Genomic DNA, 25470 nt, shown 5'->3' with positions numbered 1-25470 from the left:
AATATAACATCTTCACTTTTGTTAAGGTACTAATATTATTTTATGATCTTTGAACAATTTCTAGAGTAAAATGGGTTGAAGATTATTGTTTCAGATATACACACTTTAGAATAATTGGTATCCTTTATTTTTCTCATTTTTACTCTTTCCTATTTCAAAATGACACTATAATCTCTACAACACACTTAATCTTTCAGAAGCACTTAGATTGTGGTTTGGGATCCATTTTCCGGGAAACTTTATCTTTACACAATGAAGTGTGATTTCTCTGTCTCAATGAATCATCTGCCAACAGCTGAAACAAACAGTTGAATAAACCTAGAAATTATTAAGTAAAACTCAAGTTGCTCAGCATGAATATGATTAACTTGTTTTTATCATAATGATATTCTGAGATAAATAGAGTGAAAGAATGAAAGATAGATGTTATTTTGCAGATGTTTTTACTGCGAGAGAGAATTAGCAAAAATCTTACATTAATCAGTTATCCCTCGGTGCTTAGTTAATCAACATTTTTGTTGATTATAAAGTAAATTTATACACACCAGTATTATCTACTGCCACTTGAAAAAAGCTACAGAATCCCTCCCCAATACTCCTCTATCTTCCAAGTGTTCCTGCATGTTATCCTGGCCTTCGATGATCTCAGGATTACATAAGAGTCATTCTGCTGCTGCATTTCAGTTTCATAAACAGAGATTTTTGCTGTGATGTAGTTCTTTCATGGTTACTGCAGTACGCATAGTAATTTCTGCTCTGACTTGGCTGGTAATTTTGCCTGTGAGAGGCTTGAAGAGGCAGAGGTAGTTGTTGTAAGAATGAATGATGACAGATAGGAAGTATGAGCATGGTGGCGCATAAATGGCACTCCTCAGGCTTCTTTTTTTTTTTTTTTTTTTAATCATCACTGCACACTTATGATTCTTTCTCCCAAAATACACAAAGCTCTGGATAAACATGGTTTACATAAGTGGCCATTCCCAGGTGGACTTTTCTTGTTGTTGGTTGTCAGTGCCTGAACTGACGTGTAGTCTCTGAGTAACCAACCTGGAGAAGTTCTGCAAACAGCTGGAGCTTTGTGTGGCAAATGCTCTTGCGTGGGCAGTGCTGAGGTCCTCTGAGAGAGCTGGTCACAGCCACTTGGGCATAAGTTATTAAAAGCAGTACAGGACATTACAATTTTTTGACCTTCAGTTAATAATAAAGGGTCTAATCAGACCTTGGCAGTTATTAAATGACTTGTCAAAAGTCAGGTCCCAGTCTTCTGCATGTGCCCCGTACCAACAAAATTTGTTTTGGCCTGTTCAGTCATGTTGTTTGCTTTTATCAAGATCCTCCTCCGTAGTCAGATACTTGGTCTGTGTTGTGCAGGGTCAAAAAAAAGGGCTAATTGGCCCAAATCAAGTATTAATGGGATTCGTTACCTGATTGAAGCAAAGCTAAATTTGGTCTGAAGGAAAGAGTGGCACAAGCATACTGACAGTATTTTCTGAAAATCATGTCTCCATTTCTGCGAGGAGTTCTACGTAGATGTTCAACAGCAACTATGTCAAATAAGACACAACTTGCTAAATAGTGGTCATTTTAGGATTTGGAAGATATACACATTGCATCTTCATACCTTGCATGTGGTATTTTCAGGCTGCCTTAGAGTTAACCTCTAATAGTTTTAGATTCAAAGATTTATTTTTGCACATATAGTTCAGTGCTGATCACACTCGTCCTTCTTTTTAAACAGTACTGCTTGATTATGGTATGGTGGTCTTCTTTTCTGCTTAGATATACTAAAATGTAATATCTTTCCCAGGCATCTTCTTTGATATAACAATATGAATGAATTAAATGCAAAAATAAAATGTATGAATGTAACAATGATAGTTTCGTGCATCTTTGCGTTTAGGGCCTGCTCTCAAGAGTTTCTGAATGCTAACAGCTCTTGTCATTTGTAAAGACAGTTAGAGTAACTCACAGATTTTACAGTGAAGCTCTGTGTATGTAGTAGTTGCAGCATCATGTTTCTAAACTTGATCTGTAATATAGAGTTCCTCTTTATAACAGAAAAGGAGAAAGTTCTGCCTAATTACAGTATTTTACTGAAAGATCCTGCACCCAATAAATTTTAAGATAGAAGTTATGTAACAGCAAAAAATGATGTATGCCAACTGTCATCCAGCATCTGTGAAATACTATGTGGTTACTGTATAGCAATAATTAAAACTAAATTTCTCATTACTGTGGGTACCTACAAAAAGGCTTCAATATATTGTATTTTAAGTGCCAAAAATGTAAGTTTTATGATCTCATTTTTCATCTGATATTTACAATAATTTGCTAGGATAAAACCCAACACTTGAGGTGCTACAGAGTAGGTCAGTTTTTTAATTTCCTCTGCACTGGATAAATTCACATCAACATTTTTAAAATTGCAGAAGGATGTAATTCTGTTCTTGCATATAAAGCTTACAGTTAAATGAGAGTTCTGTAAATGAGACATGTGCAAGATAGATTGCCTCTGAAGAGATTAGCATCTTCTAGTTGTGCACTTGTGAGTCACAGACAATTAATATACATTATGCACAATGAAAACTGAAGCTAGATTTAAATTTTGATGTTATGTCACTTTTGCTTTAGGAGGATAATTCATCAGCATAGTGCTGTTACTTTTACTGTGTATTATCTTACAAGAGAAGCATACTGTGTTATCATTCATCAGGATATGTCCTGCTGTGGTGGGTGTTGTATAAACCAAAAGGTATTGAATTAAACCCTAGTCCTGTTAAAATCAGTGATACACTGGTCAAAATATTCCTGTCAAAACATTTTTTTCTGTAGATTTTTGATAAAGTGATTCACAGAAAAGGCTAGATTCATCTCACTTAACCTTGCTGTTTAAAAAATAGGTTTCTGAGCTAAGCTAGTCATCATTTTAGGCATCTAAAAGTTAGTCGTTGAAGTCTAACATGGTTGCTCAAGGCTTTGTAGTCAACAGAGATATATAGACATCTCCAGAGAATTATGGATTACATCCCAAGAGGGGCATCTATGGATAGCGTAGATGAACAGCCTTCTTAAAATGCATCTCTCCACCGAAGAAAGAGAGCACATAGATGCGACGTTTAAATGAGATGTCCAACTTTTTGATGGAAAAAGTTAGAGGAGATGAATTTCACCTTTTTCTTTCTTCTGTTGAAAAAATAATTTCTTAATTAAATGTTTGTCTGAAACCTGATTATTTTCTGGCCATTAGAATTGTCATTGCTTTAAGTTTTTACTTGAATTTCTTTTTAATTTCTGTAGTAATTTTTTACAGAAATGCAAATGTCTTTTTAAACAGTTTGAACCAGTTATAGGCTCTAACAAAGTTGCTCTAGATTTTTGTGGGGCCAAGATTTCACACCCTTTCTCTACAGCTTCACCCATTTTTCTGACTGTTTATAACCTCATCCTAGTGTAACCTGATTCTCCAATAAGTTCTGCTCAGAGTCTTAGCCTAAAATTGCAGGACTTCACCTGTTGGGTATGATCATGGACCTCATTTCAGAGATCTTAGAAAATGTTTGAAAATATAATAGTTATATGGATGGCAATGGAATCCTTTACACTTTGCACATACAGGTATGTAGTCACAGTGTTAAAACATCATCAATAGATCGAAAAAAAGCAGATGGCCTGAATCTGAAAGTTCTAGATGTCTCTTGAAAAAGGCTCTTAAACATAAAATAGCAAAAATATTGCATCATGAACTGGGGTGATCCAGACAGCATAGGTTAAATATTTGAATATTAGTGGAACACCATTAATACCCTCATACACATGCATACTATAAAAAGATTCCAGTAAAACCTGTATTTTTGAATATCCAAATGGATTTTATTTTTTCACTCACTCATATTGAATAATTTTCTAGAGAGGTTTGCAATTTTATAAGGCTTAGTATTAACAGTCATATAAGTCAGCTCTTAGGCAACAGATAACTAAAGTCTATTTCAGTGACTTGATTTAGATCAAAACCCAGAACTTTGCAGTTAGCAGGATGCAAGAGCACTGGTCTGTTTGTGCCACTACCTAATAAATTATGATAGCACCCTCTTTTGCTACATATTATGAATTCTGCTATTTTCCTGAATGTGTGTTCAGGCTTTCTGTAAGATTTTGGACAGGTGCTGAAATATATGGACATACAGTATATGTATGTTTCTATCTTAGGGTTTGTCCTGTTCCTCAAAAATGGCATTGTCTGAGCGTCTAAGCAAATGCCTTTAAGCTGCATGAGTAGGTCATGTCTTTTCAATTGTGATAGCACAGTGTAAGTCTGGATAAAATCTGAGTCCAAATTAAAAATGGATTGTTTAATATAATATGAATAAGCACAAAACTCAGACTAGTAAGAGTGTATATGTCCAAACAGCACTATATTACTACAGTGGGAAAATAACATGCAGCTGTGAGCTCTAACAGCCACATTGCAAGAGTTTGTACTGATTCAGAAATCTTACGGACTTGTCAGATTTGAGGAGAGGGATTAAGAAGCTGTAGCTCTCAGTGTAAAACTTTGAAATAACTATTTCAAAAAGTTCAGTAATATACTCTGGGGACTGTAGACTGCTAGCTACAGTAACTGCATCATGTTATACACTTCACCACCACTTGGCCTTCATACTTGTTCCTCACAGTGTATCTATATTTCTATCTTAGGTTTTTGTAATGTCTCTCAAAAATTCATTGTCTGAGCACGATTCACCTAAAACAGATTTACAAGGATGAAATCCTCAGCTGACTTCATGAAGACTTTACCTATTCCTTTTTTATTTATGCACCGTAACGTTTCCTTTTATAGATTATTCGTGCATCAGGGATCATCGTTAGGAACACAGTGCTCGTCATAGGAATGTAAAGGTCTCATGACCATAGCTTTGCAGAACATACTAAAGCACAACTGAATTTCTCAATAACAGTTCCGGAATAACCAAGTTTTGCTGTTTGATGTCACTGGGTCTAACTCTGCAAGGTGCTCGGGGTAGCCTAGGGACCCTGAATGTAAAATTCCTGTTCATAGACATGCTTATGAAAGGGAATATGACAAGAAAAATAATTATGGTTCAGTTTCAGGAAATATGATATATCAGGAATGCCTTTTTTTTCTTTCTTCTTTTTATTTTTTAATTTGATGTCCAAGTTAACATTCTATATTGTGTCATCTCAGGAATTTTAAAATGTGTTCAGAAATTCTTGATGCTTGATCACAAATAGTAATGAATGACATAAATATTCATCATTATCAGAGTAAGACCAGCTACTTTTCGCCTTCAGATCTCTTAAAATTAGAATCAGCTTTACAATAGAGACCCGTGTCACACTGGTCTTCAGCCACAAACAGAGAAAGTATAATTAAAAATGTTGAAATTATTCATCTGAATTTCCGGGTCCTTTTTATCTTTTATTTGTAATGTTTTTTTATTTCAGACGTACTGGACTTTCCCTCCTGCTCTGGACCTCTCCCCTGGCATCGACACAGCTCAGAAGGATGAAAGAAAAGGAAGCAATAGGGGAGGGATGGAAGAGGGGAAAGGAGTAAAAAGAGAAGGAGGAGGGACAGCAATTGAAATGGAGGAAAAAAAATCAACCCTGGTTCAGTTAAGGCTCTAAACAATAGGTTGTTTGTAGCCTCCATTCCTCCTGACCTTTCCCTCTGGCTCAGAGCCCTCATCCTCTCCACCTCCTTAGCTTTCTTCAGCACTTTAGCTACAGATATTTCATTTGCATTTCTTATTAAAAAATGAACACAGAACAACAAAAACCTGTCAAACAACAAAATAGAACCCCCTTCTGGCAAATTATGACATGGCACTATTCATGCAACTGGTTCCTGAAATAGTGGGTTTTTTTTCCCCCCTCCTAGTTGCATCTTTAAATATGAAAGTGAAGTATGAATCCATTATGAGTGACAGAAAAAAAAAAAAAAAAATCTGTCCCTTTTATACCCAAACTGAGCCCTTCAAATCAGTATGTATGTAACTCTGTGTTTCAATTTTGTTCATCTAAGTCCAAAACCAGGCTTTTTATTGGCCTTTATTTACTTATTTTTTACCTCTCCTTCTTTCAAAGCTTTACTTGCAGTGACTGTTCTTACTCCTTATCATCTTAGTAGGAGTATAAAGTATGAACTATTCATAATTTTTAATTAGCTTGGAATTTGCAGTGTCTTATTCAGCTTTGTAGGATAAAATAGTCCCACTAGACTAAAAAATGCAAGCTCGTTTTTGCTCCTGCAGTGAGACTGGCAGACAAGTGAAAAACAGTGGCACTGCTCCTCCGTGCTGGTCCAGCACTTTGCTTGCTCTCAGAATCCGGATCTTTTCCCTGGCTGGAAGGTACTCGGTTAGCCACTGCGAAGGTGGAGATGTGCTTGCACTAAAAGGACTCTTTGGCCAGACCGCTTTACATTCTTCCTGCGTTCTTGCCTCCTCACAGCTATTCCTGCCAGGAATCCCTTCTATGTGACAAGGTTGATTTAGGAGTGTTAATAGAATGGGTAGATCCAGTAATTGGTCTTTCTAAGAAGGTATTTCCTAAGTGTAGAGCTTAAATTGGTCCAACAGCTTCCCTATACCAATTTGCCTAATACAAAAAAGACAAAGGGTTACCACTGAGCCAATACAAAAACAGTGTCTACTAGCAAATTAGCAGACTTAATCTTTTAAATAACAAATATTAAGAATTCCTAATTAATTACTTTAAATTATAATAAATCATGATTGTTGAGTGAAGAAAGATGATAACATCTAGCCTTACAGTTGGTGGTGGAACAGGTCCAGAGCAGAATGATCAGGTCCAAAAGGCTGAAATAAATTTTATATCCTAAGAAGTCATTACAGGAAACCAGTAGAAAACACTATTATGTATTGTGTATATCTAGATACACACATTCCAGTAAATAAAAATACATTACATAAAACTGCAAGAAAATAATATCTTCTTTCAGGCATTTTTTATTTTTGTATGTCAAATTTTATCAACATTTAGGAGGACTTCATTTACATTTGCTTAAAAGATGCAAAGTAAACACTGACTGTTGCCTTATTATTTGAATAGAAACTTTTGATTTCAATTGGTATTAAAGTTTGTCACGTATATTGTGCTTACCGTTTAGATTTTGATCAGGATATTCAAAGCTTCTGAACTTGGTAGTGAGGGTCTCTGCAGTCAATACTGAAAAGGAGGCACCTCCAAAGAGCTGTTTGGAACAATTTGCTGGGGTACCCAACCTGGATAACCATGTTGGGAGCTGCAGCTGTCCCGCAGGGTGAGTAGGAGCTCCTGCATACGCCAGGGCATACTTGGCAGAGGGCACATCCATCCAGCTGCTTGAGTCGGGAAATTGTGTTCTGCTCTTGCCTCCCCTGGGATTCTCAATGGTGGGAGTGTTCACAGAAGACTTCTCTGGGCCCTCGGGGAACTTACAGTCTGAGATGGAGGTTCTTGTTTTTAAGGCAGGTAGCACTTGAGCAGGCAACCTGAATCCCTCTTCGAGATTCAGGCCACCTTAGCCAACTGTAAGTGTCAATTAAGGTAAGCCTACCTTAAAGCCTACCCTACCTGACAGTAAGTCAGAAGTTACACATTTTGAAGCTTGACCTAAGCTGATATTTAAAAGGAATGCAATGCCTCCCATAGTTAGTAATTCAGTGTAATTTACAAAGGGGAGAAGTCTGATTTTCTTGTTCATGTCCATAGTTGTTTTGAAGTCACTGGTGCTGGTGAGGTCTGTAAGACTGCCACACGAGCCAGATGAGGAAGGAGCTGTGGCAAAGGATCAGAAGCAGAGACTTCAAATCAGGGTGGAGTCATGATGACTTCTTTGGACTGACTTGAATCCTTTACCTTTTCTCAGTCCTACCACCCTATCAACTCATCCACAAAATATTACACATTTTAGCTTTGTAGTTTGCTTAGCAACTTTTATCTTCTTAAGAATGCGACAAAATAATTTCATACGGCAATTGCCATCTCACTTTAAAATGTAACTACAGTTTAATCCATAATCATCAATTTCTTTTATGACCAGCTGTTTGCTATTATGTTTTACTGCCTTGCAGTGCATCAGTAAAGAATTTTTATAGAAGTCGAGTAATAGAGTTGGCACCTTTGAGGCTAGGAACTTCCTAATGAAAACTTTGAAAGCTTTGATCAGTTTCTGAAAGGGTACTGTTCTTTGCATATGATGATAGTCAGTCTATTTCAAATTAAATGTTTTGTGACCTTTGGAATGTGAAATAAAATACATCCCATGGTATCACATGTTACATGTAACGTGAGTTTTGAAATAAATTACAATAATCTTTCTATATTAGACTTCATCCAGGAAATTCAAAGCCAGATTTCCAAATCAAGATACTTTCCTGTTATTTACTGCTCACACAGACTGACAAGAATAAACATTTTTGAAAATCAAGAGAATTTTGGCCAACTCTATTAAATATGGATTTATATGCCTGATCTCAACATCTTTATGTAAAACATACTGTGTGTAAAGTAGATTACTAATGTGATGGCAGTATCCATTTGGCCTTGAAAACAGAATGAAGACTGCCATCGTCAGTAACATTTTATATATAAAATGTGTTTTAAGTAAATATGTTGAGGACAATGCATACCAGGTATACTTTGAATGTAAAATATGTAGTTTTATATGTGTAGCTTTGTAATGTAGCAACATGATGTGCCTAGACAGACACTGGGAATCAGATACTGCTTTCATTTGTAGTTGTGCAAGACTTTTGCTGTGACTCCATTTGGCTTGTGCTGAGACAGAGTTTTGTCTGAGAACATCATTTCTTGGTTTGATCTTATCTGTTAAAGATAAAAAGTTGTGCATTGTATTTTTTCTTAAAAGCCTGTCTTTCCTGCTGTCGTGTATTTTGAATAATGCAAAGAACATACTGTGATATATAGAAGACATGCCTATGTAACTATATGCAAGGATACTCCCAGTTTTATAATTAGATCTATAACAACTTTGCCATTGATTTCATTAGGAGCAAGATCAGGCTTCTGCTTTCAGTGTAGTAGGCTGTGTTTCTGATTTAAATGTGGAAAGGATATAAACGCAGTAAAACACACAATCTGATACTCAGTGAATCAGTGGTTCTGAAGTTGGAATAATAAAAATCTGATTTAATGTAAAAAATGAAAAAGGTGTTTTTCCTAGTAAATGAGATAGTATACATTTTTTTCTAATATACTAAAAGTAAAGCTGATGAGCTGATGTACTGGGTCAAATTCAAGGTCCAGCTAGCTCATTATTCTGTTTCTGCTAGTACGAAGAATACGAAGAAGGGTATTCATGGCAAGATGCTACTTGCTAATAAAAAAATGCAGTATACCCAGAATAATGATGCCAGAATTTATAGGGAAGTATAGTTTAATATTCATATTGATAGAAACATTCCTTGTACAAGTAGATACCCATCAGAACAGATGACATTCTCCTATTAAGCAAAATATAATCTCTTAGTGATCATATCAATTAACAGCGACATAATATTCTGCAGAAAAACAAAACCTTAAAATATACTGCAGAAAGCATGTTTAATTCAGAAACACTTTTTTTAAATTAAAAAATAAACAAATATTTTTTGCAAGATGATGAACCAAGTAGAGATATATTATTAAATAATATTGCAGTTCAGGTTAAACTGCTGAAGTAGTAAAAGACAGGAGTTAGTTTGGTATTTCCTAAACTCTTATACTTCCTAATTTTCTTATTCTTTGACTTTACAATCTACTTGACTTTTTTTGAATGTATATGTACATAGTCTACTATAGTAAAGGTGATTACACATATAGACACATATATTTCAAGTTTCATTTTGAAATATGTGATTATGATAGCATAAAAGAAATCTATTTATGAAAAATGTTTTAGAGTGTTGTCGTGTAGTTTTTCTTGTTATTACAGTTTTCTTGATGAAAAAGAATATTATCACATCCATTTACAAAAATTAATGAAATAAAGGATCTTTCTATAACCATAGTGGATAAACCACTGAACTTAATATGAGTTAAAATGACTATAGGTGGGAGTTTTTAATAGAATTGGAAATTAACTTCTTTGCAATAACTTAACAAAAAAAAATTGGTCTTTGTCTCTTGGTGGGTTTGTTTAATGAGCTATTTAATAGAAATTATGTAATATATATATTTCTAAAATGATATTGTTTTGAAGTAGAATATATATTACATTATATGTAAATCAAATTGACAGGATAGGGCTGTTTTTTTGCATGTTCTGTCAGAAGTTTTAAAGTTTGCTATATTTACTATTTGCACCATTGTATGATAATGTAAAACTGTAGCATTGTAAAGAAGTGTGCTTTGGCAGATCACTCAAGTTCAGTCATGTCTATATCCCAGCAGAAAATTTGGAAGAAAGTCCTGTGATGTTTGTGAGTTTCAGCTTCCCCCATGCATTTGCCTATGGCATCAGTGCTCAAAGTTCAGCTAATCTTTATTTTAGTGCTTTACAATGTAAAACATTCCATAATTATTATAATCTGTAATACAGAGTAACTGTTTACATTACCATTGAGTACCCAATAGTTGAGACATTGACAATGATCTGCATTTAGAACAGTAAAATTTCTTTAACAACTTAGTGTATTAATCAAATTTTATCTGAGAATTTTAAAGCCTTTAAGCTTTGCAGTATGCTTATCATTTAAGTAATGAGAACATAAGAAAATTATTATTGATTTGTATTGCCACAGTGCATAGGAACTCAGCCATGAAACAAGATTAGCTTACTGGGAAAATAGAGGGTGAGCTCCAACCTTAAAAACACATGATTTACGTAGGCTTGCAACCTGCTATGAGTTCTTAGGATTCTGCAGTATAATATGTATTCAATAATAATTTGGTTTATCAAAATCATATACAGTGTAAATTCTTTTTAATGTGAAACTGTCTAAAGTATTTGCATGCATTACCTCTGTGAACTCATGCAGTCAGAAGCTCCCACCAGCAATATTTGGAAAATATAATGAGTGAAAATACCTTTCTTCATTTAAAAATATTATTTCTTATGTTTAGATATTTTTATCTCATGCCATGTATTTTATATATAAGCCATCTGTTACACTTGGGATATAGTATCATTGTCATAAGTATTGTCATTGCATCCTTTTCATTAGTCCCTAGACAGTTCTTTCACTTGGAGATTTTTTTATGTTGCTATCTTTCTGAACGTCCTTTAATATATCTCAACCTAAAAAAAAAAGAAAGAAAGAAAGAAAAAAAGTGGGTCTTTATTAATAGAATAGTAACAACATATTTCAAAGCAGATGGAGCAGAAACAGACAACAAAGCCAAGTTAACAAATAGTGAAATTATCACAGTGAAATCTTCAGCAAAACCCTACAGACAGGCAAAATTTTAAAAAAACATGCAACTAATTTTGATTTTTAAAGAGTTTTCATTGGAAGTAGTTTCCTCCAATCAGTTAAAGAGAATCAAAAAGAAACTTCTGAAGAGGTTCATTTGACCTTCATATAAGGTATAGGATATCTTATATGGTATAAATATAAGATGTAAACTTTTGTTGATTTGCAGCAGAGTCAATTCATTTTTTCCAGCCCCATGTATTAGATCACAACTGAATCATTAAAAAGGGAGATAGTTGTTTACAGAGGCAAAACTGAAAGAGCTTGTGAGACCAAATATTAGTTCATCTGATACTTTAAGTACATCATTTGTGTTTGATAGTTAAAGTACCTGCCTTTGTCACTGTGGGATACAAAGTCATGGAAAGGTATTGCATAGGCTAATAACCTGGATTAAACATACAGGTCTATTTACATATTGACTCTCCATCTAACTGATCCAAAGCTCTGTGTAGGGAGTGAAGTGGCTTTTAGCTTCGGTTAGGATTACTCTTGGCTGTGCAGGAATTCAGCTCGGAGGTAAGGAATTTTCTCCTGGTAACTTCCAAACACGCATGAGAGTGAGGCCCCTCCTGCAGGTCTTTTAGGTTTCCTATTGTAAGTTTGTATGTCACATAATCATAGAATTAAATGTGCTTAAATCCTACAACTCACTGATTTGTCTAGGATTAATATAGATATTTTGTAGACAAAAAATAACTTCCCAGTTGTCATGGAGTAATTTTACATCTTGGTAAAAATTTCTTCCACTAATACTATACTCCGTAATACTATTTTGAAGATTGCTTTAGTACCAAATAAGGCAACGGGTGACTTCTTGTAAATCAGTAGTCAGATTCTCATTCAATTACTAAGGTCAGGCATAAGTAGCTAGTAAGATTTTTTGAGACTCTGGAATAAACTGGCTGTTTTATAGGGACATCTAATATGTTATGTATACTATATACGCTATGCAGGGTGCTCTCCAACCCTGAACCTTGGTCCCCTGAGGGTGCTCACACCACTAGGCTCTTGTACTGAAGGTGGCATCCTGGCAGGGGGGTGGCTGCTTAATTTTCCATGTCAGTATTAAGATAAGCTGGGCTAGAAAGTGGGAGAGGAAACACGAGAATGGCTTTTTAATAGAGTGGTTATGATGGCCTCTTGGGGAGGAGATCTATATTTTTGTCCCAGCTCTACAGAATCTATAATATATAATCCACCGATGACAATTTCACAGAAAACAATATGAACCACTGCATGGAAAATCCATGCACTAAACTCAAAGCTGCGGATTTTAGTGTGGTATTAGATAGGGTCCTTCAAAGTAAGTACTACAATGCTGTGCCTCAGGTCTTTTGCCTATTAAAGACTGTCTCATTATTAAAATTTCTGTCTAGAATATTTTCAACATTTAAGGTTAAATTTCATTTGGACTGAGCCTCCTTCTGTCAATCACATGTGTCCCTCTATAAAGCTACTAAGATAGCTGTGAAGTATTTTCATTAATCCTCCAAAAACTAACAAAAATAATTCCCATAAACAACTATATAACACAGGAAGTCTAACAGAACTGTTTTTGGAGTTAAGCTAAAATTTTAATAATAAAATGGCCTGGACATTTTTAAACATGGTGACCCATATTCCCAGCTGGTATTATTTGGTAGGATGTCTCCATTAAATTAATTGAATCTATAAGAATTGACAGTACTTGGCTTTATATTCATAGCTTGTTCATAGCAAATTTAATGGGATTTGGTTTCTTTTAGTGAGAAGTTTGGGAGAGTAGGCTGATTAACTCTGTAATGGGAAGATCATTTTAATCTTACTACAGAATGACTAATGAAACTTTCTAATGTTCAGGTTATGCATGTGTGCTGTTTGTGATGAGTGGGGGAAAATGAATGTGATGTGCATGAAACCTGAGCACAGAAACCATAAGCTCAGAAACCACCTTTTCAATGAAAGTCATTAGCTCTAGAGCCTCTCTTTTGCATTTTGAGAGAATTTTAGGAGGATGCATTGTTCATAGCAAGAAAATAGAAAGTCAGTTATTTCTGATAGGGGGTGGTGGACACAAGCTTGCATATTATTTTATCCATTCTATGTTACATGCCACTGCAGAAAAATCTGTCTTGAGGCTTGACTAGGGTATTGATTATAATCAATCATAAATTTTATATAGGCTAAGGCATGCCCTACTTAGCAAGAACTGCATTGACAAGGAGAGTGTTTTAATGGATCTTAGAAATGTTGGCATCTAATTAGGCCAGCTACAGTGTTAAAAGTACATGGTGTTTTATAAATGTGTTATCATTTGATAATATAATTTTTAGATTGGTTATTGAGATAGAATTGAGTGTGTTCTTACATTAAACCTTGACAAAGGTTAAATAGTAGAAGGTTTCAGGAGATACAGTTGTCACATAGATATTCAGCTGCCAAAAGACTATTTTTCTGATTGTTATACTTTGCACCAAGAATTGCAGTTTGGTTTGGGAAGTAAACTTTGAAGCCAGTATGGCTGAGAGGGGTTAAGGGATCATGCTGTATAGGACACAATTTTAACCAGAGGCTACAGACCTTGGAATAAAAATATCTGGACTCTTTCTCTTTTGATAAATGGAAAAATATCTGTAAGTTGAAAAAGTCATTGTAAAATCAGAATTCATTCCAGTGCTATTGTAGTACTTTTTTTTCCTTCTTCTGTGTTTTAGAACCAATATTATTTTTTCCATTGATATGTGTAATGAGCCATAGTTAATATATGCTACTTTGCTTAATCTCTCTGAAAGTCAGCTTTGCAATATGTAAGAAAGGGGGCCAGCAGGAGAATGGTTATAAACAAGGGATAAAAATTGAAAATATATTCATGGAATCCAAGCCTCAGCTGTCATCTCATGGATGAAATATAAGATGGAAGAGTAGGTAGAATGGAGTTCTGTTATTGACCTTGCAGGGTGGGTATATCACTTAGGCTATCTGAGCCTTTTTTCCCCTCATTATTCACATTAATTTGAATAGTTTGAACCACAGAGCTTCTTGTTGATGTAAAGTGTCATAACTGAATTGTAATTATAAAACAGGAACTGTGCAGCAAGAAACTATCAAGATGGACTCAAACACTTTATTAGGAAATGCTGCACTGCTGGCAACTCTTTCCAAATAGATAAATATGGATGTTTGAGAAGATCTAGCAACATCACTGAAAACAATCAAACGATTAACAAAATTTGTGAAATCTTAGGGATGTGCTTTTCAGAACCTTTTTGAACCTGTAAGCGGGCAAATTTAATGCCAAAACAGTTTCACACCAGGTTTTATTCAGCTCCGTTAGCCCACCTTACTGGGGCTCGAAGAAACTGCATGGAGTGCAGGGCCAGGCATTGGGAAGCGAAGCATCTGCGGGCCTGCTTCACACGCCAGCAGTTTCTCAGATCAGCAGCTCCTTTAGCATGTGGCAGGCTGTAACGGCTCCCACAGGGACTTTTACACAGCAATTGCCGAAGTATGGGAGATTCTGGTCATAATTTTTTCAGGCTCCTGGCATGTACCATGGGGTAGGGGATAAGATACGGTTACAGGCTATACCTGCCATTAATTCTCCTGTGCTGGCAGGATCCTTAATTGTCTCCCAGGGCAGCTTTGCCTGTCCTCTCGTCTGGGTTAGAAAAAGGCTAGGTTGTCGGCAGAATGTGACTGTAGTCAGTCTTCTCTGAACATTTCAAAGATTGTAATATCAGTATGCTAAAGCTGTGATAGAGTCTGGATCTTCACCTTGATTCAAAAATAAATAGCATGCCAAATACTGTTGTTTGTTCAAAGAATAAACAGGATGCTGAATAACAACCTTAGCATGGGGTTAATAAAACCTGTGGGTCACAGAAATGTGGTATAAACTTTCCCTGCGATTCTCTTAATTTTCTGTAAAACACCCAGCGCAAAAAAGATCCTTGTCATATGTGATACCATCGATTATTGCTTAGCTGATTCACAAATGAGGAGACATCTGCCAGAGATTTGTTTTTTGGGGCTTTATTTGTGGAAGTTTCTTTAAAGTGCCTTTAATGCTGGCTTGCTGGAGTTTTCAATCAATATGAAACTTGAAAGCGAACCCTTTTCATATTTCCTAATGTCATTAGTTTTCTCTGTGGACAGAACCAGGTTTGCAACTCAGGCTACATCTATAGACTGTCCTGGTCTTTTTCATGTTTTCGAACTGTCCATTCTCTGCCTCAGTTTTTTTCATTACTGAAATGGGAATAAAAGTCTTCCTCATCAAAAATAATGTGAACAAAATAGCTAAGACCATGATTCATATATTGAGTTATCTGTCACTCTGTGAGACTTAAAAGGAAATATTTTAGCAGCTGCTGTTTCAACCCCCGTCACAAATTTATATAAATATACTGAAAAGGTAGCCACCAACACTGCTAAATGTGAAATCTGTTCTGGATGTCGTGCTCAGCTGAAGGTCACTGAAAGCAGCAGAAAGAGAAGATATATGGCCGAAGGGTCAGGGATAACTCTCTTTACTACTCATTCTTTTCTTCCTTTTGACAAAGCACTTAGAGCTAGCAGTATTCTCTACTTTTGCATCAGGGGATGTGTTCTAATAGAAAGGGAAAAACATTGCATTTTTTTTAACTTATTTTTTCTGGAATAACCAACTGAGACTTGGGGGATATCGTTAGTTTAAATAAATAGGTGATAGTCTCTGTGATAGTGATATTCTCTTACAAATAGGTAATAGCTTTTAAAAATAATGGCAGTGAGTTATTGTTATATTGCAATGGAACACTCTTAAGAGAGAGGCTTTGGAATGAATGAGAGGTAGAGCCTTTTTGTGCTGGACCTGTGTTTGAAATTGGCTCTGATTAGCCAAGAAAGAAAGGCTGCCCTGTGACTGATGGATTTGTCTGATTAGGAAAAATAAAGAGACAGGCAAGCAAAATTTTCCTACACACATATTTAACCTAACCTGCTAAACAATACACTTCATTTTGTCACTGGAAATATTTCTTTATCAGTTGATGACTCATCATTGATCTTTGCTCTCTGCCCATGGAACAGCTCTCTTGGGAGGAGAGTATAATCTGTATCTGTCTCATTTGTGTGACAAGCTAAAAAAAAATCAAGAAACACAGTTCTGCTTTTGTTTAAGTGATTTAAAGTACATTTTCTAGCTTTTTATTCGAAGAAGGTGTTTGTAAATCTAGGCTTCCAAAATTCTGTTTTTATAAGCTTCAGAAGCATGTTTCATTTGGAGTGAATGAATTATTCCTTGCCAACAGACAGCTGTAAATACATAAAGCACTCAAGCTTTTTAAGGCTTGCCTCAAATGCCAGCACAAAATCAATGGTAAAAATCAATGCCTTATATGTGCAGTACTTTACTTAATCATTTAAAAAAATTATTTCAGTGAGACATAGAGGGCTAGATCCTGAGCAAATTGTCAGAAGTGGTTTAGCTTCTACAGAAGTCTATTGATTTACTCTTGTGCTAGATCTGGCCCACTGCAGAAACTAAATTTAATGTAATTGTATTTTTTAATGTATTTATTTATTAGTACTGAACTTCATTACATTTTCCACAACCACAGAAGTGGATTATTTGCATGGCAAATTCATTACATACATAGAATATGTAGTTGTGTCCGGCACTGGACAAAATTACAATTGACATTTATGGGCTCGGGATTGAGTTTCCATGTTTCATTTTGTATGATATATAAAATTAATTTCTAAAGTTACACCACTGATTACAACTGCTAATTTGCATAAGTAATTAGGCTACCCTTTGTGAATTAGAGACTGTGAAAACAAAGAAGTACAGCAAGTATTCTCTTTCAGAAATATACTTTCGATGTTGATTTGATATACACAGTGTAGCTTTAATAATTTAGGATAAACCACTTGGTATCATATTCTAAATATTTTTTAAGTATATCACAGGAAATTACAGAACTTAGGCATCACTACAAAACTCTGCTATTGAAATATTGCTGATAAATAGGGGAAAGTTTCTTAAACTTTATTCACTGTGTCTTGTGCTTATTCATGCACATTGTTGCCGTAGTGTTGGTGGGATTATTATGTGGTGGAAATGCTAAGGATTCTGGTGTTGGGCATGGAATTACTTGGAGTAAATTTTCTGGTCTGCATGAAGAGTCAGAGTTTGGAAATGTTAAGCAGTCAGTTGCTATTGACTTTACCTGCAGCTGACAGTGCTCATTATCTATAAAAAAAAATCAGGAAATAACTCTCAAGTGGAAATTAAAATATTTTACATTATAAAAATGATCATGTTAATTTTATTGTGAACACTTTCCTTTCTCAGTTCCTGACATCATGCATTTGAAATTCTTTACTTAATATTTCCTCAAGGTAATTCCCTTCATTTAATATCAATCAGCCTGATCCTCATGAAAAATGTCCATTAAGCCTAATGGCAAATTTTCCTAGTAAAAAAGTGCAGATAGCATCTTGTTTGTCTTTTTTCCTTTCTAGCAGAACATCCCATCCTAACGTAAGTAACTTGACTAGTATTGTCTCTTGAATTGTAATACTATCTTATTTGGTTAATAGTTAACACTTCCTTTAATTTGCTTTCTATCTGTGACACGTCATTTATTATAAATTACTATAACAGGTATTTAATACACAGACCTATTATTGTACAGAATATGTTAATTAGGTCATAAAGCAGGTTTTATCATTGGGTGAAAAAGATAAAGTAAGGTAATTTATGGAGCATACATTTGTATGAATGTTATGAATCAGCTACTGTTTGTACACAAGTAATTAACATGGTTTTCCATGCTTAAAATACAAGGTTGTCCTACAATAGTTTTTGCCAAAACTTCATCACACTCTTCAAACAGATTTCTGATAGTAATATGAGGAATATTGTATCTATCTGGATCTTTTTCTTTAATTTGCTAAGCTGATTGATTATATATTGAGACTAGTTCCCAGATCAGACATCACATGCCAGGGCACAGACTAGGTAACTTTTTGAGTTCTCTCCTAACTCACTTTCTCATGATTCTGTAATTAAATTTAAGTAGGGAATAACACAGCACATCTTCATGTTTGTGAAAAATTATAGGCAGCCCCAGTTAATATTCAAAAATGTGATATGGTCATATGCATTTTTAAATCTGTCACATATTTGCTTATTTTGTGTTTGTTTATTTAGCTCTACTGTCCTTTTAGAAATAGGTTATTTCTAAAAGATTGGGAATACAGAGTGTTATCACTGTTAATTGTTTCCCTTCATAACAATGATCATACCAACAAATATTACACTCAGGAAACTAAGACAACATTAATTAAATTTTACCAAGTGGTAGTGATCATCAAGAAGATGAGCATTTCTGAACAAGAAAAAATTTGTTTATGATTAAAATAACTGAAACCCTATTGTCCTGAATTTCAGTGATTATGGCAGTGTGTAATGCAGTTATATCTTTCAATGCCGTTGCAGTGTTATAAAGAAAAAAGAATACATACATCATGAATAGTAAAAGGACACATGGTTATCTTCATACTCCTTAAACTTGTTCTGTGTGCTTGAGGGCTGCGCAAAAACTCCTTTTGCTGCCAATAGCCAAGGAGTTGTCACCACATTGGGAGCCTGCTGGGAAGGCTGAGGGCTGCCCTATTTCCCCTGGCCATTCTCTGCGCTTGTTGCAAGGAAGGGGAAATGGTGTGGGACCCACTCCACCAGCTCAACATCGCTGCGGGATCTCTCTGCAAGGCAATAAAGTCCTGTGGCCTGCTTTCTGCTGTTAGTATGGTGCAAAGCAACTGCAGTACTCTGAAGCTTGTCTGTTAAATATAGGTGAACGTTTATTTGCAGTTATAAACTAAGTATTGTAGAGATTAAGTGTTAAAGAAAGAGAGAGAGAGTGAAATTGTCATTCCAAGGTGATAGCTGGGTTTCTATTAATATCTGTGAGCCTGTGGTTTTGTCTAGGCTGCATTGCAGTGATCTTCTTGCCTGAAGCTGCTTGTCTTCTAGCCAAACTTATACAGGGATCGATCTCTGTACCAACAGATTCATTGTCCAAATTCTTTTTACTTATGCAAAACCAAAGTAAACAAGATTTGCACAATAGTCCTGCAAGCAGTTTTGGGAATGGCATCCTGTCTCAAGATGAATTGCTACAGCTGTCCAAAACATGTGGCATTGTAGGGAGGGAAGATTTTTCACACTGTATTGAGCTGTCATTCTGCTTAACGCTCTAAAAACATGTATCGTATTGCTCAGATCTGTATTTTCTGAAGCATAGTACTCTTCCCATGGTCTTTTAATAGCTGGTGCAGTGATACAGCCTTACACTTCAGTAGATGAGGAGGGGTTGACTCTCAAGTCTTACTCAAGCAAAACTCCTTTTAACTTTAAATAGAGATTTGATTGAAGAATGAAATAACCTATATTTAATGAAACTGTTCTTTGAGACTACAGGGCAGGCTGTGCAGTGGACTTTCTGGCCATAAAGCCAGCTGTATGAAGGCAAGTTAGGTGGCAGATTGAATAGAACCACTGAACCTGTTATTACTATTGTTCTTCTGGTTCAGGGTATATGTCTAGTAAAAGCAACAACTACTTCCACAGCGTATGAGATTGTAGTAGCTCAGCTATAATCTCAGCTTTTATAGAGACAAAAGAAAATTTTTTCCTTCTCACCAGTAGGTGAGAGCCCATGTTTGCTATGGCTGGGTGCAAAAGAATGAGCAGATGGAAATTGTGGATGAAGACCATAGCCTTCAAATGTCAACTGGAAATAAATTCCGGGTAAAAACAGAAGACCCATTTAGGAACAGAGGAAACATGATAGTCCTAGGCATCATACTTGTTTAAAATTGGAGGACTGATCAAACAATTATTACAGGTAGATCTTGTATATATGTTTGTGACTGACGAAAAATTATTTTCTGAGTAACAGTGTTTTCTGACTTAGAAAGAATTGCCAAAATTTTTTAGGAAGTGTCTAAGCTGTGGTCTTGGAAGGGAATCCATGGTAATAGTAGAACATTCCTGTATATCATAGTTCATTTTAATATGAAGTAAAATGATTAATTAAATTGACTGATACCTAAGCTTGATTCATTTCATTCTTTTGAATTTTCTGATGCAATTTCCTGCTTATGGGACTGAGCAGTAGTTTTCAACTGAGTTCACAAAATAATACTTCAGGTTTTTGAATATTCACTTTCAAACATTTAGTACCATATTTTCATCTGAATGTTTCCATTGCAATCAAATCAAAGTAGATATCCAGAGATGCAGATTCGCAAATTAATGAACATTTTTAAATATTAAAATTCATATGGAAAATAATATACACATTGAATACAGTGTTGCACTGGAAATAATTAGAAAGGAAAATATGGGGCTTAGTAAAAGAGTCATAAAGAGGAAAAAGAATTTGCAAATGAGCAGATGACAGCAATATTAAATTGGAATATATCATACTGTAGGGAATTTGCAATTGGAGCTTCTCAGGAAATGGTCTTGAGATGATTTTTCTATAATAATTTCACTAATGATATTGGCAAATATTGGGAGTGTGCTGATGAAATTTGCTTATGTTGGATAGATAGGAAGGAATCAATAACATGAAGAAGGACAGGGATATCATATAGGAAAAAGTGCTAGCCTTGAGAGTTGGGGTAATAGAAATGCAGTTAAATTATAAGTCACGGTCACTTATTAACATCATTTTTTAGCTATCAGTTCCCTTCCAGTCCTGTGTATTTTTGCACTTATTTGTTTTAGCTAGTCTTTATTTCATACTACCTCCAATTTGATTTCAGCTATTTTGCTAATCATACCCCTTAGGCACACCTCTTTTTTTTTTCTTTTTTTTTTTTCCCCCTTGACACAACTAAAAATAGTGAAATTGTGTTTTCAATAAAAATCACTTCTAAACAGGAGATAGCTTAAATGTGAAAAAAAAATACACCTTGTATTGTAAGCCCCCAAAGCAATAACATATAATGGAAGCAGAGAAATATTTTAGCTTTTGTAATTCCAGCAGTCAAGTTAGAATCTTTTAAAACAGATGCTGTTTTGCGATTGAAGATTGATTGGCCTGTGAGCCTAAATAAACTTTGTTTCTAATTAGTATGCAAATCTCACCTGCTCTAGGGTTCTTCCTCTTTCATAAACTATGATTCATTTAGTGTTTCCTTGTGAATAATCTCACCCAGGAAGATTCTTTTTTGTTCCAGTTTTCTTCATACCTGTAATTTTCAAAGCATGCTTTACTATTTTAGGTCAATATTTTCTTTAAAACCCCAAGCTAAGAAATTTTTACCATTTCTGAAAAAGAAATCCTGAAAACAAATGAAGGTAGTTAAAATAAATAAAAAATACTTTAACTTAATCCTATAGGGTAAAATTCTGTATTGTGACATATGTTGATTATATATCTAAAATACTTACAACATAATTTACAGAGAGGACTATAGATGCTATAGATTCTGGATATACATTTAATTCTGCTTGTAAGCTTTTGACTTGAATAGCAGAACTTTTAATACCAGAAAGTTAAATAAAATGTATACATGTCTTTGAGGTCCAGTCATGTACTATCAGAGTCAATGGCAGTTTCAATGGAAGCAGGATCATATCTTTAGTTCATGTTGTTGACAGAAACTATGCCAGCAAATTGTGAATTATAGCAGTTATCAAACTATGTGTAAAAGTCTGAAAAGAAAGTATGATCACACAAACCTGGGTGCTGATTCCTCCTCCCCTCCCTTTTCGCTAATATGATTGTCTGTGTGCGTGCATGGAGCATAAATGAAGCATCCCATCAACTGGAAACTGATCCAGGATGTAGGTCTTTTAGGGAATGTATTCCCATCACTGAAGTTCAGAAAAGTCCTTTGGGGTCTCTGATTCCCTTTTGAAGGAACAAACCCATTTTCCACTGGCTAGATGGGAAAGTTAGTCTTCTAAGCTTAAATGGTGAAAATCATGATAACCAGACTCCCCTCCACCATTCAAATAGCCCTCTGGGACTGCATGCACATTCACATACACACATGCACATACATAACCTATGGTGGTGATTCCTGCAGGTTTAGAGGCTCTCCAAATGTGATATATGACAAGACTGTGCATTGTACCTGTGGTTATATATTTGCTTGCATTGATTGTCTATACTTTCTACCATGAGGCAACAAGCATATCTGGAGTACCATATGAGTGTCATGGGACTTAATTTGATAGGGGAACCTCACTTCTATGAATTGTATGAAGTTCTTTAGGTATATTTGTTATATATATGTAATTCCTCTTTTGTGGCCTTAAAATAATGAAAAGGGAGTTCATGACACCTGTATTTTATTTTCCAGTTGCTCACAGGGTGAATCCTTGGACAAGTCACTTAGATGCAGATCCTGAAAGGTTTTCAAGGCTCCAATTAATTCCAAAGGCGTCTTTAAAGGTTTGGGCTTTAATCTTTCTAGCCTTTGATTTCCTTAGCTCTAAGATGAAAATGTTACTATGAACATATCTCTGCAATCCCTTCGAGACTCTTGGATGAAAGGTCCTGTAAATGTATAAATCATTTTTTATTATTTTCTTATTCACCACTAAAGGGAATTCTGCATGGAATATAAGCATCTGGAGCTACAGGGATTTGCAATGTTTATCAGAATCAAGAAATTTGCCCTACATATTTATGTAACTATTATGAAAAGAGAGCACCAAACATAAATAATGCAGAAAAATATTTTAAAAATATATTTTCTCTACTTTTTAAAATTATTTTGTCTGATTAAATGAACAGCACTGTTGAAACTCTATTGAGAAACTGTCTTAATCTCCTAGGAATGGTACTTTTTGGTAAAAGGTAACTGTAGAATATTGTTTTAGAATTTGGGGTTTACCTGATACAAGTTCAGGGCTCAGAGGTGGATCCAGCAATCATATTTCCTAAAGGCAATGCACAAAAATATATTACATAGATGCCAAACTACAAATCTGTTTGAGAAGCAGAAAAGTAATAGGTCAGAAAGAAGACATAAGCTCGAAAAGTTAAAAAAGGGAAGATGCTACATCACCATTTCCAGAATGATCACTGTGATTTTGATTTGGAGTACACAAATGTGCAGAAACCAGTAGAAGCTGTGTGTTTAGCAACACATGGATGCAAAGAAGTTCATCTCTGCTCTTCAGCTGCAGGCAGGGAGATTGCAGGTTCTGCACAGCTGTAATTCACTGGCCCAGAGGAGAGGAACTGAGGGAAGAGAGCAGCTCTGGCTCCTGGCTTATGATCCATCCCACATGTCCCTCCTGCAGACAAGATTTATTTTTTTCTCCTCACTGTCTTGATTGGAATAAGTTAGCCCTGTGCAGCCTGTTTACATGGCCATTTGCCTGCTGTGCTTACAAGAAGACCAAGTTAAATTTAAACTGGAAAGGGCCTGTAGGCAGCCGGTTCATCAAGTTTTATATTTAACTATTCAGGTCTCTGTCTTTGTTTATAGCCTTTCTTAGCTATCATGTTTCACAGCTCTTCAGAGGCTTTTTCAAGTTTGAATTTCAGATAAGCTTAGATAAAGATTCTTTTCCAACAGATCCAACAAATCTAGTCTGGCTCAGAAACAGTGCACAACATGGGGTTGGGCACTGGGATTACAAAAAGCAATGCCGCAACTAAGCTATATTATATTCACATAATGCACAGAAAACTTATCAGCTGCGCTCTGTCGCATACTGGCATGACATTAAAAGTGCATGTGCATAAAAGGATACAGGGCAGTACTTGTGTCAGAGATAAATAATCTTCAGATCAAACAGAAGTAGTGTTTATATCAGTGGCAGGAAATTCCTAGAGTTTGGATTCAAATGATAATGATTGGAATATGGAGGATAACAAATATTATATATGTCATTTAAAGTAGAAATATAGTACTATATAATACCTGATATACTTCAGCTCAGCTATCTAAAAATGCTTTACAAAGTGATAAGTTATCACTGGAGATGAAATTCAGATCAGTGTCAGTTGCACACTGGTCAGTGCATATGTTGAAATTTATGTGACAATTATCAACTAATTATCATCTTCAGAGGAGGAAGGACCTCATTCCAGTAAAGTAGGAGAAAGGCCTCAAATCTGCTAAAAGAGAAGGAAACTTCTCAGCACATCACTAGATTCAACTCTCAGTCCTCCAAATTCAGAATATTGTCTTTTAGAATATTTATTTTAGCGTAAGATTTCTAAAATTTGGTTTCAGGGAAAATTACATTCTTTTAAATAAAACATTTTTCCACAGATGGAAGAGAGAACTGAGATTTATTAAAAAAGAAAGTTGAGGGGTTTTTTTTGGTTCACAATTCAGATTACTTTAGGACCTGGATAGTAAAGAAACCACCTAAAACCTCAACATTTTTATTCAATTTTGAACAGTTTGATGCTTTTCAATTGGTACCCTTCTACTGAAGATCTAGGAATAGTCTACAGTAATGCAGCAAAATTCCCCATATGTAATTAAGGGAGAAAGAGAAAGAACCTGAAGTGTATTTAGTCCTGATTTAATGCTGAGAAAGCAATATGCAGGAGAATGCAATGAATGATCTCTTGGCTCATTAGTAGTTCACATAGATTAAAATGTGTCCTTGGACCTAACATTCTGCTTTTTAACCACCAGACCTGGTGTTTCCTATTTCTCTACAAAGGGTTAAGCTCAAAGGGAATGATAAAGTGGCCACCACATCCTGTGAGATTTCTGTGTTTCTTTCCCTTTCATGCTCACACAGATGGATTGAGAGAGAGAGGAACTCCTGAGGCAGGTTTCACAGACAGACATGAAACCAGAGCAGATGCTAGCAGACCAGGCAGTGATGCATAGACTTCACTTTTTTCCTCCCTTCTATTAAATACATTTGTTATCTTGAAACAAGTCCTAGTCCTCAGATGACAATTAATACATTTTATTCAGAAAGTTAAACCATTATCAGCTTTAAAGATACACAGCTGGTATGGCAGGTTTAAGCCACACACTGTCCCTCATTAACTTTAAACTT

General features: G+C 35.3%; 1 protein-coding gene and 1 long non-coding RNA gene across 8 annotated transcripts in view; one reads left to right on the top strand and one right to left on the bottom strand.

Annotated features, from left to right (window-relative positions):
- RALYL (RALY RNA binding protein like) overlaps positions 1-25470 on the top strand; it is a 386784-nt gene that overhangs the window by 5318 nt on the left and 355996 nt on the right. For 4 of the 7 annotated variants that reach the window (XM_064507356.1, XM_026109476.2, XM_026109480.2 and 1 more), the window contains one exon: positions 22791-22882. The exons of the other annotated variants lie outside the window; for them this stretch is intronic. The gene's annotated coding sequence lies outside the window, so the exon portion shown is untranslated. The remainder of the gene's footprint in view (positions 1-22790; positions 22883-25470) is intronic. 7 annotated transcript variants of the gene reach the window in all.
- On the bottom strand, positions 10119-23811 carry LOC112988772 (uncharacterized). Its single transcript, XR_003260619.2, has 4 exons — positions 23502-23811; positions 23328-23373; positions 21568-21671; positions 10119-11263 (listed from the first exon to the last, which is right to left on the bottom strand). It is a non-coding gene; the product is annotated as an uncharacterized LOC112988772 (long non-coding RNA).

The sequence above is a fragment of the Dromaius novaehollandiae genome, chromosome 2 (genome assembly GCF_036370855.1).
Source record: "Dromaius novaehollandiae isolate bDroNov1 chromosome 2, bDroNov1.hap1, whole genome shotgun sequence".
NCBI lineage: Eukaryota > Metazoa > Chordata > Aves > Casuariiformes > Dromaiidae > Dromaius > Dromaius novaehollandiae.
This window is presented reverse-complemented; position numbering and strand designations above follow the sequence as displayed.